This window comes from Microcaecilia unicolor, chromosome 1 (genome assembly GCF_901765095.1).
Source record: "Microcaecilia unicolor chromosome 1, aMicUni1.1, whole genome shotgun sequence".
Lineage (NCBI taxonomy): Eukaryota > Metazoa > Chordata > Amphibia > Gymnophiona > Siphonopidae > Microcaecilia > Microcaecilia unicolor.
The window spans coordinates 551,864,898-551,874,488 of record NC_044031.1 but is presented as its reverse complement, the minus strand read 5'-3'; the positions used below and the strand labels follow the sequence as shown (position 1 = coordinate 551,874,488).

Sequence of the window (9,591 nt, the reverse complement as noted above, 5' to 3'; positions counted from 1 at the left end):
TGTGCATGTACATTGAAGAGACTCGAAAGCTTCTAGTACTTACTGAGCTGGAGAAACCTTCCTGTAGGGGCTTTTTCGGTGATGTCACCCATGCTGTGAAGACTTGTATTCTGCTATCTACAGAGGATATCTGCTACTAGTAAGTAACATGGTTTCTGAGATGGTTTCTTTTGTTTCTTCCCTACTGCCAGCACCCTTTTGCCAGGGGTGACATTCCAAATTTATCTGCTTCCATGTGCCAGCCCTGTCCTCAATGGAAGTAGGGATTCCCCAATGGAAGTAGGGAGGTGAGGAGGCAGGTGGTTGTAGAGCCACAGCTAGACATTGTCTTTTGCTGTGAGCCAGCATTTTGTTCAGTACTGCAGGAATTTGTTGCTAGCAGCCTGGGGCACAGGAGGGAGCTTCCATATACTAAATAATAAAGATTGTGGGCCATTTTTCTAAGCATATAAGTCAACTATGAAAATGGTTCCCAAAAATGTGTACATATACATTATTTTCTAAATAGCAAATCTCAAGTCAATTGGCTGAATTAATCCCTAAGTCTCATTTATTGTACAGAATAAACTAATCTGTGTAATGCATGTCCTAGGAAGACAACCTCGGGGCACCCAGCCTAGATGAACAATAGGCTGATACGTATCATGACGCACAGGTTTTAACATGTTGCAGTAAATGCAAAATGTTGCATCAGGTTAATTTCTGGGAAAGAAAATTACTTTACTGTTCTCCACCCTGATACATTTGCCTTCAAATAGCTTTTTCATGCCAGAGTTTACAGAAGAAAGTATGCAGTCCTAATTATCATTTAGTATGATTTTTTTCTACATTAGCTGTTCAGCTTCAGCTGATATTTTTCTTGTAGCTTCAAATATACAGACTGGAATATTTTGTGCTGTTCCTATCTACAAACAACTGAGAGATGTGGCAAGCCTAATTCCATTCATTAGAATGACCTGAGTGTCTCCAATAGTTATTTTTAAGATATTTGAAGCAAGCCCATCGCTTTAGCAGCAAGGAATATTTTAACACTCCCAATGTGCAATATATTGAGCCATTTTAATTTGTTTATGGGTACCTGAATTTTAATAACCTGTGAGAGTGTAATTTTTATAACAAGGTGTCTAATCTGTGAAGGCACATATGCTGCACCTGTTTTATAAATTAATTTATTGGGATTTATTAATTGCCTTTATGAAGAGATTCTCCCAAGGTGGTATACAGCAGGTACAGTTTAACATAAAACTTACAATTTTGTTAACAGCATAACAATAGTAAAATGACCAAACAAATACAATAACCCCCCCCCCCCCCCACACACACACACACACACACTTTTACAAAGCTGCGCTAGCAGCTGCCAGTGTGGTAATGTCAACACAGCTCATTCAAAGTGAATGGGCTGTGTCAGCATTACCGTATGGCAGGCGCTAGCATGGCTTTGTAAAAAGTGGGGAGGGGTAAATGAGGTAAACTTGAAAACAGCAAATTAAAACCTAATAACAGGACTACCATGAAACAATATCAAAAATATACAACATTTCACAGCACTGAAATTCAAATAATAGAGATGTAACATGATGTCAGCATAATGCTAATGAAAACATCTAATAAGAATGCATTAAGGTCCAATATGGCGACATGCTGAATGCTAACGTTGGAGCTCTCTGTTAACTTGCTGAATTTAACCTCTTTTCCTTAAAAATAATGCCTCATACCAAGCGTAAGGGGAAAGTAGCAGCCTCGGCTACTAGAACCTCTTCTCCGGTTCAACAATTTATTGAGAGATACACCACGAAGCAACCTACCTTGGAACCAGGAAGGGGCCCTGCTGTTTCCATTGGTGAAGACTCCATTGGCGACCTGGGGCTTGAGGTAACACTCTCCCCTCCTGATCTTCATCCACCGCCGATTCCCGAAGAACGCTCTTCCTGGCGAACCCTAGCTGACCCGGAAGAGGTCGACGTGGTTTCGATTAGAGGAACAGGAGCGGCGGTTTCTGAAGGCAGCCCGATGTCAACGGCTAAACACCTTACCCCGATATGCGGGCAAAGTACGGCGGTGACCCTTGAGAGCATTTGGACGGCTCTCCAGAGAGTGGAGCTAACGGTGGCCAATTCTGCTAAAGAGATTAAAGACTTAGTAAGTACTGTGGCAACGTTATCCCAGACTTTTACTATAGCACAGCAAGAAACAGGAAAACAATTGGAGGGCCTTAAATTGGAAGTAAAAAATATGAAAGAAGTCTCTGTATCACTTGTTAAAGAAAATATGGCGACACAACGAAGATTAGAATTGTTAGAAAACTTTAACCGGAAATTAAATCTTAGACTCTTGAATTTCCCGAAAGAAATGGGCATTAATCCTTTGGAAGCATTTAAACTGTACCTGCAGGAGGTTTTAAATTTTCCCCAAGAATCTATTCCACCTTTGAACAAAGCATATTATATTCCTTCAAAAAAAATACCTCCATCAACTATACAAGTTCCTCCAAAGGACATTCAGGAAGAATCTTTGAATATTACCGGTATACTAGAGACTACTTTAAACCCGAACTCTGAAAGGTCAACTCTAATAGTTTCTTTTGTCTTTCAGCAAGACCTAGACGCAGTATTAAGATTATACTTTAAAAAAATGCAGACAGCGTTTAGGGGTAAAAGAATCTGGATATATCCTGATATAACAAAACAAACTCAAGAAAGGAGGAAATTGTTCTTAACTTTAAGATCAGAAGTTATATCCTTAGGGGTTTCCTTCTATCTTAATTACCCCTGTAAATGTGTTATAAAATATCTGGGATTGAAATACATTTTCTATCAACCCGAACAACTTAAAGTCTTTCTTAATATGAAGAAATTGACACCGTTAACCCATTGAAGATAATCACAATTTAATGTATCAGATAGGTTTGCATGTTAAGCATATTTCTTCTTTTGTATATTTCTTTAAATTTAGTCTTCAGATTAGATAGACCTCCCCCTCCTTTTTGTGGTCTAAAGAAGATTAAAATTTTTCCTTTGAACAAATTTTGTTTTATGGGAAAGAATATTGTTTCTCATATAATATATTTTCTGTCTGTATTTCCTGTCAAATGTAACAATTGTTTAATTTGATTAAAATAAAAATATAAATTAAAAAAAAAAAAAAAAGAATGCATTAAAACATTCATATAACAGATATGATGCTAATGCTTTTCTGCAATACAGCTTACCATGTAACCAAGGGGCCAAGCACAGATACATAGATGGGGACAAAATGGGTGGTACAGAGCCAGTTGGGATAAATAGATGGGTGGCTAAACTCAAGGCAAGTATTTTCTACAGTTAAACAAGATAAGGAACTGGTCAAAGTTAGTGTGTATGGCAAGCTAGTCCAGGTGCAGAATGAGTATATAGTCAGTCACCCTACGTATTAAAGGCTTTGGAGAACAGCCAGGCTGTCACCTGCTTCCTGAAGTAGATGTAGTCTCATGTTAGACGTAGCCCTTCTGGGAGTAAATGCTGGAGAATGGGGGATACTCCTGAGAAGGCTCGCTCGCTGATGGGTATCACATCGTACAACTTCTTTTGATAAGGGTACAGATAGTGATTCTTCTTAAGAGGACCTTGGAGGTCTCAAAGGTGTGTCAAGGGCCAACTTATTCTTTAAGCAGTCCAGCCCATTTTGTCTGAGGATCTTAAAAATCAAACATAGAGTTTTAAATTTAGCCCTGTAAGGTAGTGGTAGCCAGAGTAGTTTTTTCAAGAAAGGTGTGATGTGGTCATGCCACTTGCAACCTTCTATCAGTTGTGCTGCAGCATTCTGAATTAGTTGGAGCTAATGCATATATATATTTTTTGTTTGACCAGTGTACAGGGCATTACAGTAGTCTAGTTGTGATGTTATCATGGCATGGACCACTGTGGTTAGACTCGTCTTTTCGATATATGGAGAAAGATTTTGTAGCTGCTGCAACGACAGAGACAATTTTTAAAGGTTGTTGGAATTTGTGGAATCTGAGTGAGTGATGAGTCTAGCAGTATCCTAAGATTCCTGACCTGGAGTTCATATTTTCCAAAAAGTATTTTGAGTCAAGTATTTGTCCACTTGTGGTAGGTCCCTAAGAATCTCTGTTTTGCTTGCGTTCAGGCAGAGTTTGTTGTTTGTCCATTCCTGGGTTGCGGTTAGGCAGTCAGTTTGCTTTAGGTTGTGGATACTACTACTACTACTTAACATTTCTAGAGCGCTACTAGGGTTACGCAGCGCTGTACAAATTAACAATTAAGGACGGTCCCTGCTCGGAAGAGCTTACATAGATCTGGTACAATAAGTATAAGTAGTTGTACATCATCAGGATAGATAAATTTTGTGTCCATCGACCGAAGCAGCTGAGCCAGAGGTTTGAGGTAGATATTAAATAAAATGAGACAGCATGGATCCCTGTGGCACCCCACAGTTCAGTGCCCAAGGTAGTGCTGTGCCTGTGCAAATTTACACCTGCTCTGAGACAGCTGTAACTTTTCTACTTAGGTTTGTGCCTCTTGTAAGTCTGCTTAAGGTCCATTCAACCTCCACCTCTAGGAGTGCATATGCATATATACTCCATAAAAGTATACATTATGTATATCAGTAGTACATATTTTTATGGGTATATACCTCTAGACAATATTATAGATGCTTGTTTTTAGTATATAAAATGCTCTCAAATATGTATGCCTTGTGCCTGGTTTTTGTTTTCTCTTTATTGTTGCTGTGAAATTGAATTGCTAAGAATTTTTTGTTGATTTTTCCCTACTGTGATCATGCTTATGCATCCACTTCCTTGTGCCAGCCCCCTCTAGTTGCCTTCAGAACCCCCACTGACTGGAAGTAGGAAGGTAAGGATACAGGTGGTTGAAGAGCCATAGCACATGAAAAAAGACTTACAAAAAACTCCCATCCCCCACCCCTAAAGTATAAGTTAGGAATTCTGGCCTATTCAGGCATTCCTAATTAAGATCACACAAAACCTGTCATGGTTCAAACCAATACACAATGGGAGTCTTAAGGTAGCTGATGTTGTCTTTCAGGCATTACAGCAAATGTAATACTTGCAGAAATGGTTTGCTCCTTTTACGTTTACAGGAGACTGTGAAGAGACCAATTGCTGAAGTAACTGTCAGACTGTGACTCAATCCTGCTGCTGTAAACGAGCCCTGTGGCCTCTATACTTTCATCTGTGTAATTAACAGCAGTACACCACAGGGGCATAGCTACGGGTGGGCCCTGGTGGGCCCAGGCCCACCCAATTTCACCTCTGGCCCGCCCACCCAATCGCACACACACGCCCGCCCACTTTTCCTCCAGGCCCGCGCCAGCCCCAGCTCCCATTGCTGCTTTTCCTGTTGAGCAGCAGGGCCGGCGCTACAAAAAGTAGAAGCGCTCAGCTGACTGAGCTGAGCGCCAACGCTAACAAGAAAAAATGTTTTTAAAAAAAGCGCGGCACCGCAGGCAGCCTTGAGGCATTGGCTGCTGGCTCTGGGGGCAGTGACGTAAGAGACAGGAGGAGCCTGCACAGCCAGCAGCCAATGCCTCAAGGCTGCCTGCGGTGCCGCGCTTTTTTTAAAAACATTTTTTCTCGTTAGCGTTGGCGCTCAGCTCAGTCAGCTGAGCGCTTCTACTTTTTGTAGCGCCGGCCCTGCTGCTCAACAGGAAAAGCAGCAGTGGCCGGCAATGGGAGCTGGGGCTGGTGGGCCTGAATGAGAGAGGGAAAATGGATGGCAGGATGGGGAGAAAGAGGGAAAATGGAAGGATGGCAGAGAAAGAGGGAAAACAGATGGAAGAATGGGGAGAGAAAGAGGGAAAACATGGAAGGATGGCAGAGATGGGGAGAGAAAGAGGGAAAATGGAAGGATGGCAGAGAAAGAGGGAAAACAGATGGAAGGATGGGGAGAGAAAGAGGGAAAACATGGAAGGATGGCAGAGAAAGAGGGAAAACAGATGGAAGGATGGGGAGAGAAAGAGGGAAAACAGATGGAAGGATGGGGAGAAAGAGGGGAGATGGATGAAAGGATGCAGAGAGAAAGGGGAGAGACTGGAAGGATGTGGAGAGAGAAGAGACACTGAACAGAAAAGGGTAGAGAGATAGAGAGACACTGGTTAGAAGGAGGGAGAGAGAGACATTAGATGGAAGGATCAGGAGAGAGGGTAGGTGGGTGGAAGGATGGGGAGAGAAAGAGGGAAGACGCTGGATGGAAGGGTAGGGAGAAAGAGGAGACACTGGATGGAAGGATGGAGAAAGAAAGAGGGGAGACATTGGAAGGATGGGGAGAGAGAGGGGAGACACTGGAAGGATGGGGAGAGAAAGAGGAGAGCAGCTGCATGGAAAAGGGGAGTAGTGAAAGACTGGAGAATAAGAGGAAGGGGCATGGGGAGAACAAGGGTGAGAAAAAGGTGAAAAGCCATAAGTAGATGAAGGAAATTAAAGAATGGATAGTAAGAATGAATTAAATCTGGACAGAGAGAGAGAGGCAGAAAAATATTGAAGAAAGCAAAGAAAAAGGAGAGAAAAATTACAAATGGCCAGGAAACCCTGGCAGAAGAGTTAAGCAAAAATGAAGGAAAGCAGAATCTAGAGACTGGGAGCAACACAATGAGAAAAAGTAAATGGCCATACAACAAAGATAAAGAAAATAATTTTATTTTTAATTTAGGATAAAGTAATATGGTACCTGTGTTAATAAAGTTTCAGAGACCAATACTTCCTTCCTTAGGTCAGGAGAGGATACCGTAACAGCATTATACTGACCTGAGGCAGGAGGTTTTGGCCTCTGAAAGCACACTGAAAAGTGTGACTAAATTTTGTTGGGGGAGGGGGGGGGGGGGTAGAGAGAAAATTTTGTGCCCACCCACTTTGGGTTCAGGTCCACCCAAAATTGGCAGTCTGGCTACGCCATTGGCACACCATACTGAGCCTTAAAAGCAAATCTGAAAATAAGTTTTCAAACCCTGTAAAAGCCAAATCAGACCAATAGCTGAGTTGCACTATTAAAATCAGCTCTGTACTTCTTTAGCATATCCCTTGAATGAGGTGGAACTGTTTGACTACACAGATGAGTAAGCTGAAGCTCTGAAAGAAGATGTATGAAGTCATCACAGCCCTGCTACACAAGGCGTAGGTAGGTATAATGTCTAGCTTACAAAAAAAATATGATGAAAATGTTAAGCTTCTAAGCTCTTATTTTATGCATAAAAGTACATTAGCCTTGCTGTCAAACAGGTGTAAGAAAACTAAAAAGTCAGTGGTAGCAAGGCAGAAAGGGGCAGTGGAAAAGGCTAGTATGTTGACCCTACATCATCACCTCGGTATGCTAGCTTTGTTGGTCACCCAATACCTCATCCTGGCTCATCCAGATGCTGATTTTACTACTACTACTACTTGACATTTCTAAAGCGCTACTAGGGTTACGCAGCGCTGTACAATTTAACATAGAAGGACAGTCCCTGCTCAATGGAGCTTACAATCTAAAGGACAAATGTACAGTCAGTCAAATAGGGGCAGTCTAGATTTCCTGAAAGGTATAAAGGTTAGGTGCCGAAAGCAACATTGAAGAGGTGGGCTTTGAGCAAGGATTTGAAGATGGGTAAGGAGGGGGCTTGGCGTAAGGGCTCAGGAAGTTTATTCCAAGCATAGGGTGAGGCGAGGCAGAATGAGATGAGCCTGGAGTTGGCGGTGGTGGAGAAGGGTACTGAGAGGAGGGATTTGTCCTGTGAGCGGAGGTTACGGGCGGGAACGTAAGGGGAAATGAGGGTAGAGAGGTAATGAATAAAAGAACAACAATTGGACCCCCAACTCCAAATTCCCTACTCCTTCCTCCAAAAAAAATTGCCTAGAACCCCAAAGCCCACCTGACCCCTCCCCCAGGACTTTTCTTCTTCACCATATACTTCTGCAGCTGAACTCCTGTATAGAATGAGGTGTGTATTGTGACAGCAGTAGGCAAAACAGCAAGAAATAAGCATCTCTCCTCCTGCAAAGGGGAAGGAAAAGACTTGGGCCCTTGAAAGTGGAGGGATCTGGGTGACCTTGGGATAGGCAGGCCAAGTTTAGATTATGAACTTCAGAAAGATGGGTGGCAGAGGTGGAGTGGGACTTGGTGTTGCATTGAATTACTTGTCTTTCCAAACCCCAGCTCAAGACAAGTTCTATTTCAGATCCCTGCTATGAGGGCTTACAGTCTAAGGCGCCAATGTACAAAAGTCCCTGGAAACTACCACTTGCTATTTCCACCTCGGTAAAAATTACCGAAATGGAAATACAGAGCAAATGAGCTGCATGGACTTTTACCATTCAGCTCGGTAGGGATAGCGCCAGGGCATGCACATATCAGTCAATTGGTAAGTATTAATGCTATGCGCGTGCCCACAACTGTGCACAGCAGTAACTCTTACCTGCTGAAAAGGAAAAAAAGGCATCCATTCTCTGCCAGTGTATGGTGTGAAATGCACTCCCCAAGTCTAGCCACAGTTCATCTCTGTCAGCTCACCTCGCCGTGATTCTGATTGAGCAGAAAAACGCAAAAGAACAGGAGGAATCTGCTGAAAGCCAGGAAAAAAACCTGAAAATACAATCTTGTGTCTCCGGTGCTGCTGCACACAGAATCTGCCAAATTTGTCTATGTCTCCCTCACTCCCTCCCTGTCTCTTTCTGGGGTATTATCACTACATGATGTCTCTCTTTGTGTGCATGTATGAAAGCCATGTTTAGCTTTTTTTTTCCACACATGAAGCTGCCCCACAGCCCTCGAGAGGAGGAGAAGGAGCCGCGAAAGAAAGAAGAAGGGTGGAACAGGGGCAACAGAAGACCTGGGATCAGCTGGAGGCGACGCTGGCTGGCCTGGGTGAGCTGGAGCACCTGCAATAATGAAGAACTGCAAAGGACCGACAGATTCTCATCTCCCTTTAAAATTTCCACGTAAAAGGTACGGCTGCTTCTGTGCATAGCTCGGAATGCATATTAACATACTAATCTGCTCATTAAAATAACTTTGCATATGATTCCTGTTGGCTGCTGCCGTGACAAGGAAAGAGCCCATAGAACCCCTTTATGCTTGTCTTGCTGACGCCCGTGCTAACTAAATTGGCTAGAACTGGTCAAAAATGCAAGTTGCTGGCCTGGTAAGTTTTGTGCATCGGGCCCTAAGTATGTTGTCTGAGGACAAGCAAGGTGTACCATTCTCACTGATGTGTGACATCATTGATGGAGCCTGGCACAGGAAATGCTCCCCAGCAAATTTCTAGAAGTGTTTGGAAGTGGCTTACCATGCATGCGCATGCCTTCCTGCCATAGGCGCCCGGTATAAAAGGATTGGGGAGGCTAAGCCTCCCCTGCTACAGCAGGATGGATCAGCTGTGGAGTCACGCTGCTCTGGGGGGTTTAAATTGTTGATTTACCTCCATCCTCACAGCAGGAGCTGTCTCTAGCCTTGTGTAACCAGTTGTAGAAATTGGTTTATGGTTTAATTTGTTTACCTTACTGCTGGGAGAGCAGGGGGGGTTGGCTGGAGGTGTCCTGGGTTGCCAGGGAGATATTTAACGAGGGTGACTTCCTGACCTGCACATGAGCAGTTCATA

At 43.1% G+C, this 9,591-nt stretch overlaps 1 long non-coding RNA gene across 1 annotated transcript; it reads left to right on the top strand.

Annotated features, from left to right (window-relative positions):
• Nucleotides 1–8,817, top strand: LOC115460420. Its single transcript, XR_003940484.1, has 3 exons — nt 1–139; nt 7,032–7,136; nt 8,748–8,817. It is a non-coding gene; the product is annotated as an uncharacterized LOC115460420 (long non-coding RNA).
• Nucleotides 8,818–9,591: the final 774 nt, after the last annotated feature.